This window comes from Xenopus tropicalis, chromosome 1 (assembly GCF_000004195.4).
Source record: "Xenopus tropicalis strain Nigerian chromosome 1, UCB_Xtro_10.0, whole genome shotgun sequence".
In the NCBI taxonomy this organism is placed as follows: domain Eukaryota; kingdom Metazoa; phylum Chordata; class Amphibia; order Anura; family Pipidae; genus Xenopus; species Xenopus tropicalis.
Genome location: NC_030677.2, coordinates 188,393,833 through 188,405,040, shown reverse-complemented (window position 1 = coordinate 188,405,040; position 11,208 = coordinate 188,393,833). Strand labels below are relative to the sequence as shown.

General features: G+C 44.3%; 1 protein-coding gene across 2 annotated transcripts in view; it reads left to right on the top strand.

Annotated features, from left to right (window-relative positions):
- The first annotated feature begins 408 nt into the window (after nucleotides 1-408).
- The window catches only part of rnf180 (ring finger protein 180), a 50,867-nt gene continuing 40,067 nt past the window's right edge, over nucleotides 409-11,208 (top strand). The window contains 1 exon segment of one of the 2 annotated variants that reach the window (NM_001114254.2): nucleotides 409-435. The gene's annotated coding sequence lies outside the window, so the exon portion shown is untranslated. 2 annotated transcript variants of the gene reach the window in all.

Genomic DNA, 11,208 nt, shown 5'->3' with positions numbered 1-11,208 from the left:
ACTGCCCCCATGTCTGCTGCTGCCTAACTGCCACCATGTCTGCTGCTGCCTAACTGCCACCAGGTCTGCTGCTGCATAACTGCCCCCAGGTCTGCTGCTGCCTAACTGCCACCATGTCTGCTGCTGCCTAACTGCCCCCATGTCTGCTGCTGCCTAACTGCCCCCAGGTCTGCTGCTGCCTCACCACTGTGACCACATCGTGTGTCACTTGACGAATGGGGAATTGACAAGGTTTGTTCGGGCTTAGGTACAGGCTTAGAGAACTACATTGTATTGAACTTCCCTCAGCACACTCCAGGGCCACATTGCCGGTAGGGGAAATGGGTCAGCCAGGCACCCGTAGCTACTTCCTAACGAGGCAGAGGCATGCTGGGGTTTGTAGTTTTTACCTTTCCCTTTCCCTTTCGCATTTGGCCGAAGCTGTTCCCCTGTTAGGTAATGTTATTCTCTTTGGCATTACAGACTTTGCGTGGGAGTCACCAGTGCGGTAACGGCATGTATCCCGGCAGCAGGCGAGTTACTAGAACTATGTGCGCATTGCTCTCCCCAGGGCTCAGGCAGATATTGTGTAAGGAGGAGAGTGCGGGGTTTGTGCCAAACATATATAGCCCCCCCCCCCCGTCCCATGGTAGTTTCCTGGGGAGTGCCAGCTGACGGGACTAAACACAAATACCGACGCTGCCCCTCTGCTTCCAACGTCACCTCTCGGAATGAGAAGAGGTATCTCAGCCAGTTGTTTAGGCTGTTATATTGGGCATGCAGCTTACTGTAGTGAGTTCATATTATTGTGCTAATTATACATTTTCAGAGGGCCCTGACAAATGCCATACTGCTAACTTCCCCCCCCCCCCCCCCCCGCAAATCTTAAGCTGGCCATACACACTGATACACACACACTGGTACATACACACTGATACACACACACTGGTACATACACACTGGTACATACACACTGATACACACACACTGGTACACACACACTGGTACATACACACTGATACACACACACTGGTACATACACACTGATACACACACACTGGTACATACACACTGATACACACACACTGATACATACACACTGGTACATACACACTGATACACACACACTGGTACATACACACTGATACACACACACTGGTACATACACACTGGTACATACACACTGATACACACACACTGGTACATACACACTGATACACACACACTGGTACATACACACTGATACACACACACTGGTACATACACACTGATACACACACACTGGTACGTACACACTGATACACACACACTGGTACGTACACACTGATACACACACACTGATACGTACACACTGGTACATACACACTGATACACACACACTGGTACATACACACTGATACGTACACACTGGTACGTACACACTGATACACACACACTGGTACATACACACTGGTACATACACACTGCTACATACACACTGCTACACACACACTGGTACATACACACTGCTACATACACACTGGTACATACACACTGGTACACACACACTGGTACACACACACTGGTACACACACACTGATACACACACACTGGTACACACACACTGCTACATACACACTGGTACACACACACTGCTACATACACACTGGTACATACACACTGCTACATACACACTGGTACACACACACTGGTACACACACACTGATACACACACACTGGTACACACACACTGGTACATACACACTGCTACATACACACTGGTACATACACACTGGTACACACACACTGGTACACACACACTGATACACACACACTGGTACACACACACTGCTACATACACACTGGTACACACACACTGATACACACACACTGGTACATACACACTGCTACATACACACTGATACAGACACACTGATACACACACACTGGTACACGCACACTGGTACACACACACTGGTACATACACACTGGTACATACACACTGATACGTACACACTGGTACGTACACACTGATACGTACACACTGGTACATACACACTGGTACACACACACTGGTACATACACACTGGTACATACACACTGCTACACACACACTGGTACACACACACTGATACACACACACTGGTACATACACACTGATACATACACACTGATACACACACACTGGTACATACACACTGATACATACACACTGATACACACACACTGGTACATACACACTGATACACACACACTGGTACATACACACTGGTACATACACACTGCTACACACACACTGGTACATACACACTGGTACATACACACTGGTACATACACACTGATACACACACACTGGTACATACACACTGATACACACACACTGGTACATACACACTGGTACATACACACTGATACATACACACTGGTACATACACACTGATACACACACTGATACATACACACTGGTACATACACACTGCTACATACACACTGGTACATACACACTGCTACATACACACTGCTACATACACACTGGTACACACACACTGGTACACACACACTGGTACACACACACTGGTACACACACACTGATACACACACACTGGTACATACACACTGGTACATACACACTGGTACATACACACTGGTACACACACACTGGTACACACACACTGATACACACACACTGGTACACACACACTGATACACACACACTGGTACACACACACTGATACACACACACTGGTACACACACACTGGTACACACACACTGGTACACACACACTGATACATACACACTGATACATACACACTGGTACATACACACTGATACACACACACTGGTACACACACACTGATACACACACACTGATACACACACACTGGTACATACACACTGGTACATACACACTGGTACATACACACTGGTACACACACACTGGTACACACACACTGGTACACACACACTGGTACACACACACTGATACACACACACTGATACACACACACTGGTACACACACACTGGTACATACACACTGGTACATACACACTGCTACATACACACTGGTTCATACACACTGGTACATACACACTGATACACACACACTGATACACACACACTGGTACACACACACTGATACACACACACTGGTACACACACACTGATACACACACTGGTACACACACACTGGTACACACACACTGGTACACACACACTGGTACACACACACTGGTACACACACACTGGTTCATACACACTGGTACATACACACTGATACACACACACTGGTACACACACACTGGTACACACACACTGGTACACACACACTGCTACACACACACTGGTACACACACACTGGTACATACACACTGGTACACACACACTGATACACACACACTGGTACACACACACTGGTACACACACACTGGTACACACACACTGATACACACACACTGGTACACACACACTGGTACACACACACTGGTACATACACACTGGTACATACACACTGGTACATACACACTGCTACATACACACTGGTTCATACACACTGGTACATACACACTGATACACACACACTGATACACACACACTGGTACACACACACTGATACACACACACTGGTACACACACACTGATACACACACACTGGTACACACACACTGGTACACACACACTGGTACACACACACTGGTACACACACACTGGTACACACACACTGGTTCATACACACTGGTACATACACACTGATACACACACACTGGTACACACACACTGGTACACACACACTGGTACACACACACTGCTACACACACACTGGTACATACACACTGATACACACACACTGGTACACACACACTGATACACACACACTGATACACACACACTGGTACACACACACTGGTACACACACACTGGTACACACACACTGGTACACACACACTGATACACACACACTGATACACACACACTGATACACACACACTGATACACACACACTGGTACACACACACTGATACACACACACTGGTACACACACACTGGTACACACACACTGGTACATACACACTGGTACATACACACTGGTACACACACACTGGTACACACACACTGGTACACACACACTGGTACACACACACTGGTACACACACACTGATACACACACACTGATACACACACACTGGTACACACACACTGGTACACACACACTGGTACACACACACTGGTACACACACACTGATACACACACACTGGTACATACACACTGATACACACACACTGATACACACACACACTGATACACACACACTGATACACACACACTGATACACACACACTGGTACACACACACTGGTACATACACACTGGTACATACACACTGGTACATACACACTGATACACACACTGGTACACACACACTGGTACATACACACTGGTACACACACACTGGTACACACACACTGCTACATACACACTGGTACACACACACTGCTACATACACACTGGTACACACACACTGGTACACACACACTGGTACATACACACTGATACACACACACTGGTACATACACACTGGTACATACACACTGCTACATACACACTGCTACATACACACTGGTACATACACACTGGTACACACACACACTGGTACATACACACTGATACACACACACTGGTACACACACACTGCTACATACACACTGGTACACACACACTGATACACACACACTGATACACACACACTGATACACACACACTGGTACACACACACTGATACACACACACTGCTACACACACACTGCTACACACACACTGGTACACACACACTGGTACACACACACTGGTACACACACACTGATACACACACACTGATACACACACACTGGTACATACACACTGGTACATACACACTGGTACACACACACTGATACACACACACTGGTACATACACACTGCTACATACACACTGGTACATACACACTGGTACATACACACTGATACACACACACTGGTACACACACACTGGTACACACACACTGATACACACACACTGGTACACACACACTGATACACACACACTGGTACACACACACTGATACACACACACTGATACACACACACACTGATACACACACACTGATACACACACACTGATACACACACACTGGTACACACACACTGGTACATACACACTGATACATACACACTGGTACATACACACTGATACACACACTGGTACATACACACTGGTACATACACACTGCTACATACACACTGGTACATACACACTGCTACATACACACTGGTACATACACACTGGTACACACACACACTGGTACACACACACTGATACACACACACTGGTACACACACACTGCTACATACACACTGGTACACACACACTGATACACACACACTGATACACACACACTGATACACACACACTGGTACACACACACTGATACACACACACTGCTACACACACACTGCTACACACACACTGGTACACACACACACTGATACACACACACTGGTACACACACACTGATACACACACACTGATACACACACACTGGTACATACACACTGGTACATACACACTGGTACACACACACTGATACACACACACTGGTACATACACACTGGTACATACACACTGCTACATACACACTGGTACATACACACTGGTACATACACACTGATACACACACACTGGTACACACACACTGATACACACACACTGGTACACACACACTGGTACACACACACTGATACACACACACTGATACACACACACTGATACATACACACTGGTACATACACACTGGTACATACACACTGGTACACACACACTGATACACACACACTGGTACACACACACACTGATACACACACACTGGTACACACACACACTGGTACACACACACTGGTACATACACACTGGTACATACACACTGATACATACACACTGATACATACACACTGATACACACACACTGGTACATACACACTGGTACACACACACTGGTACACACACACTGGTACATACACACTGATACATACACACTGGTACATACACACTGGTACACACACACTGGTACACACACACTGATACACACACACTGATACACACACACTGGTACACACACACTGATACATACACACTGATACATACACACTGATACACACACACTGATACACACACACTGGTACATACACACTGATACACACACTGATACACACACTGATACATACACACTGATACATACACACTGATACATACACACTGATACACACACACTGGTACATACACACTGATACACACACACTGATACATACACACTGATACATAAACACTGATACACACACACTGGTACATACACACTGATACACACACACACTGGTACATACACACTGATACACACACTGGTACATACACACTGATACATACACACTGATACATACACACTGGTACGTACACACTGATACACACACTGATTCATACACTGATACGTACACACTGGTACGTACACACTGATACACACACTGATACATACACTGGTACATACACACTGATACATACACACTGATACATACACACTGATACATACACACTGATACGTACACACTGATACACACACACTGGTACGTACACACTGATACACACACACTGGTACATACACACTGATACATACACACTGATACATACACACTGATACGTACACACTGATACACACACACTGGTACGTACACACTGATACACACACACTGGTACATACACACTGATACATACACACTGATACAATGCTTTCAGGCCAATCATTTTCACACCATTTTGCTCAGTCGTTTAGTCGATCGGACAGGTTTCAGATAATAATAAAATCTGTGCATGTAGTGTGTATCTGACAATATATCCATGGGGGCTTACAGTGCATTTCCAGAAAGTCACATTCATACAGTTAGGGGGAGATTTACTAATCCACGAACGGTCCAAAAGCGTCCGAATGCATTTTTTCATAATGATCGGTATTTTTGTAACTTTTTCGTCGCCGTCGCGACTTTTTCGTATGTCCCGTGATTTTTTCGTATATTTTCCACGACTTTTTCATCGTGACGGCGACAAAATAGTCGCACAAAGTACGATAAAGTCAAATCAATACGATTTTTTCCCTTTCGGGATTCGGATTTGTGGATTAGTAAATCTGCCCCTTAGTGTCTGCCTTTATTTTATGGTGAGAACATCCTCCGATTTGCGATTTGTTATATTTAATAATTTATCCTACAAGTTAAATCTAAATATTAGTTTTAGATCATTGCATTTAAATGTATGATCGATATCCAAACGTTCGTCGGAAGAAGACTAAAATCTGAATGCTTATGGCCAGCTTAAAGGACATGTAAAGCCTACGTTTGCCTACAATGTATACAGGGTCAGACTTGGGAGGGTCACCCCAGGGGCCCTGCAGGCAACGCCCCCCCCCCCCCCACCCACAGGGCCCCCCACCCAACGTCCTCTCCCAAGCGTGTAAATTTAACGCATCAGGGGAGGAGCCGTCGGGCATGGGGAGTGCAGGCAAGGGTCGGGTCTGGGCTGCCAGGGCCCACCAGGATTTTTCCCGGTGTCCTGGCAGCCCAGTCCGACCCTGAATGTATGTCAGTTGGGCATGTCTCCCCACCCAAATGGCATCATTTGTACTGCATATATCCCCTCTGTTTGCCAGCACCATCACATTTTCCTAAAGCAAATAAGCAGCTTTCACCCGGATACATAATCAGATACATTTAAATCTGCAAACAGCCTACACACAGACCCTTATTCAGCATACATTTCAGCAAGAATACAGGCTCACATCGGCAGAACTATCTGGTAAAAGTTCTGCTTTGTTTGAGCTGAGCTCAGGAGAGGAGGTTGGGAGAAAAAAATTGAAGCAGACAGCTAGAGCTGAGTTTCAATGGGAACCAGCAATGCCATCTCTTTGCTGGCTGTTAGACTGGTGGGCGTGTTAATCTGATTTTAGGACAACTGAGCATGCCCACAAGCCAGAAGTCGAAGCGAATTCCTGAAGGAGGGGGCCGAGTGGGTTACAGGAGGAGAAGGAAATCTAAGGGACCCATTCATTAAACCACAAACTTTGGGTGGTTAAAATCACGTTTGGAAATAATTTGGAATAAACATGATAATTTCTGATGTGCGAAAATGTCACAAATTCTTTTCTTGGTCAAATGAAAATATCATGGTTGCGTTCCGAAATTCACAAAATTTTCTGACCCGGATGTTCATAAACGGCACGAAAACCTTTTTGGCTTTGAAACCTTAAATGTATGATTTTGGAAGCCTTCCATAGGACTCAATGGCACTCTATAGATCCAATCTGGCCAAAAGATAGTCACAATACCAAAGCTTGAATGAATTCCGAAATGGTCATAGTCGCTGCAAAAAATACGACTTTTTCATGGAAGTTAACGTAAACCACAAAAAAGTTGTAGAATTTGAATTAAATTATTGTGAACATTACAAAAAGTTCTATAAATTTAAAAAAAAAAAAAAAATTCTCAAAAAAAAAATTTGTGGTTTCATGAATGGACCCCTTAGTGATTAAAGGTCCCCATACACGGGCCGACTATAGCTGCCGATATCGGTCCCTTGGACCGATTCGGCAGCTAATCGGCCCGTGTATGGGGAGAGCAGAGCGGCCTGGCCGACCGATATCTGGCCTGAAATTGGCCAGATCTCGATCGGCCAGGTTAGAAAATCAGGTCGGATCGGGGAACGCATCGGCTCATTGATGCGGTCCCCGAACCGACTGCCCCATTGCTGCCCACATAATCCGATCGTTTGGCCCCATCGATCGGATTATTTTTTTTTTTTACCTAAATTCTCCCCGATATCACCCACCCGTAGGTGGGGATATCGGGTGAAGATCCGCTCGCTTGGCGACATCGCCAAGCGAGCGGATCTGCTCGTGTATGGCCACCTTAAGGAGATGTTGCAGCCTTACTGATTACATTTTTGTGTGTGGGGTTTGCATGTCCTTTAAGTAGGTCGGATTTCAGGTGGGGGTTGTATGTTCTCCCTGTGCATATGTGGGTTTAAGGTGGCCATACACGAGCAGATCCGCTCGCTTGGCGATGTCGCCAAGCGAGCGGATCTTCCCCCGATATCCCCACCTACGGGTGGGTGATATCGGGGACCATTTAGGTAAAAACAATAATAATTCGATCGTTTGGCCCTGGGGCCAAACGATCGGATTATGTGGGCGGCAATGGGGCAGTCGGATCGGGGACCGCATCAACGAGCCGATGCGGTCCCCGATCCGACCAGATTTTCTAACCTGGCCGATCGAGATCTGGCCAATTTCAGGCCAGATATCGGTCGGCCAGGCCGCTCTGCTCTCCCCATACACGGGCCGATTAGCTGCCGAATCGGTCCAAGGGACCGATATCGGCAGCTATAGTCGGCCCGTGTATGGCCACCTTTACTCCAGTTTTAAGTTTTTAAATTAATTGGCTCCTGATAAAATTAACTGTTATGTTACTATGATGGAATGTAAAGGTGGCCATACATGGGCAGATTTTGTCTCACAAAATTTCCAATTGTTCTGGCAGCATTATCACAACAATTGATCAGACAGCTTTAAAAATTTCAGTCCAGTGGCGTAACTACTCCTGCGCCAGCCCCCCAAAAAATCTTTGGAGGGGCCTGACACAGAGTTGCAAACCCTGCCTACAGGGTTGGCTTCCTCTATAGGTACAGCTCTGTTTATGTCATAAAACGATGAAAGCTGTCAGTGGATGGGTCAAATAGATCGTCATCTCTAAGCGACCTTTTACTGCAAAAGGCTTTATTTTAGAGGGTTGGGTTAAATGTTGAAGTTAACAAACGAAAGTCATGAAAAGACAGCAGCCTATTGGAACTGAATTTAAAATACAAATAAATAAAAGGCAAATGTATATTTATTTATATATATATTTTTTTTTTTATGTTAGGCCGATTAACAAAGTAGTTATAGTAGTACCTTGTCACCATAAAAAAATAAATTAATAAAACACAAAGCAAAAGTGCTGTAATATACCGTAACGCATACTTAGATATTTTTGATGAAAAAATTCTCACTGAAAGAGCAGAGCATGCTGCAAAATATAGCAAACAATCTAAAAAAATGATATCTTTTTACATGGTCATTCTCTGTGGATGGCATATCGTATGGCCAGCTTTAATTTGACTGTATCCAAGGCTGTTGTGATACTAATATCTACAGTTAGTATTAATGTTTGTATATATAGTTTATGTATGTGATAGTATAGATTGGTAAGTATAGGTTGTGTGTTCTGGGTTTACTTGGAAAGGTTGAACTTGATGGACTCTGGTCTTTTTTCAACCCTATGTAACTATGACTGGCATAGAGACTGATGTCAATGAATTATACATCTATAAAGTACTTTAGAATATTTCAGCACTATTGAAATAATATTGTCTGTAGAATATTGTATTTAGTTGGTATGGCTGAATAACATGGACTCTCCAAGTTAGAAGGCATCTGCAAACAAATGACCATTTATTCTTCGAGCCTTGTTGGCCCATGGGCAGAACAGACAGAGAACATATGGGGGGGGGGGCGACGGTACCTGTCTATTGTTCCAATTGTTTGTGCAAACAATAGCAAGAAGTGAAGTGGAGTTTCTGTTCCTTTCCACTTCTTTATCTGCCAACGCAGCATAAATTCGACAACAAAGTGCATCAGCACGTGTAATACATGGATATTGGCCAGACTCAGTGTGCACCATACACCTTACAATTAATGTACAAAATAAATGCCAGTTAAAGGTAGCATATTGCCAGGCTGGAACAAAATAACAAAACCTTATAATTTAGGTTTACTTGTTTTATTTATTGCCCTTTGATGCTGGTGTGTTTTTATATTTGCAGAGTGCATACATATTCAGAATAGGGATTTGTGCTGCATGTTTCTTTCTCATGGAACTAAGAATCTTAGGGTGCTGAATGTGCAGTATACACTCCATCTCTCACTCCTGGAATTACTGTGCAGTCTAGCACAGAATTGTGCTCTTATTATTTATTTTATTTTTGTGTTGAGAAGCATTTTTCTTTTAATTCATTCCAATATATATTGGAATTTCCTATGTTTCATTGTATCAAGCTCTTGAAATTTTAATACAGTGACTGAAGTGGTACAATAGAGATCCGTGTGTGTGGTCATCATTAGATTTCGAGTTCACTGCAGGTATA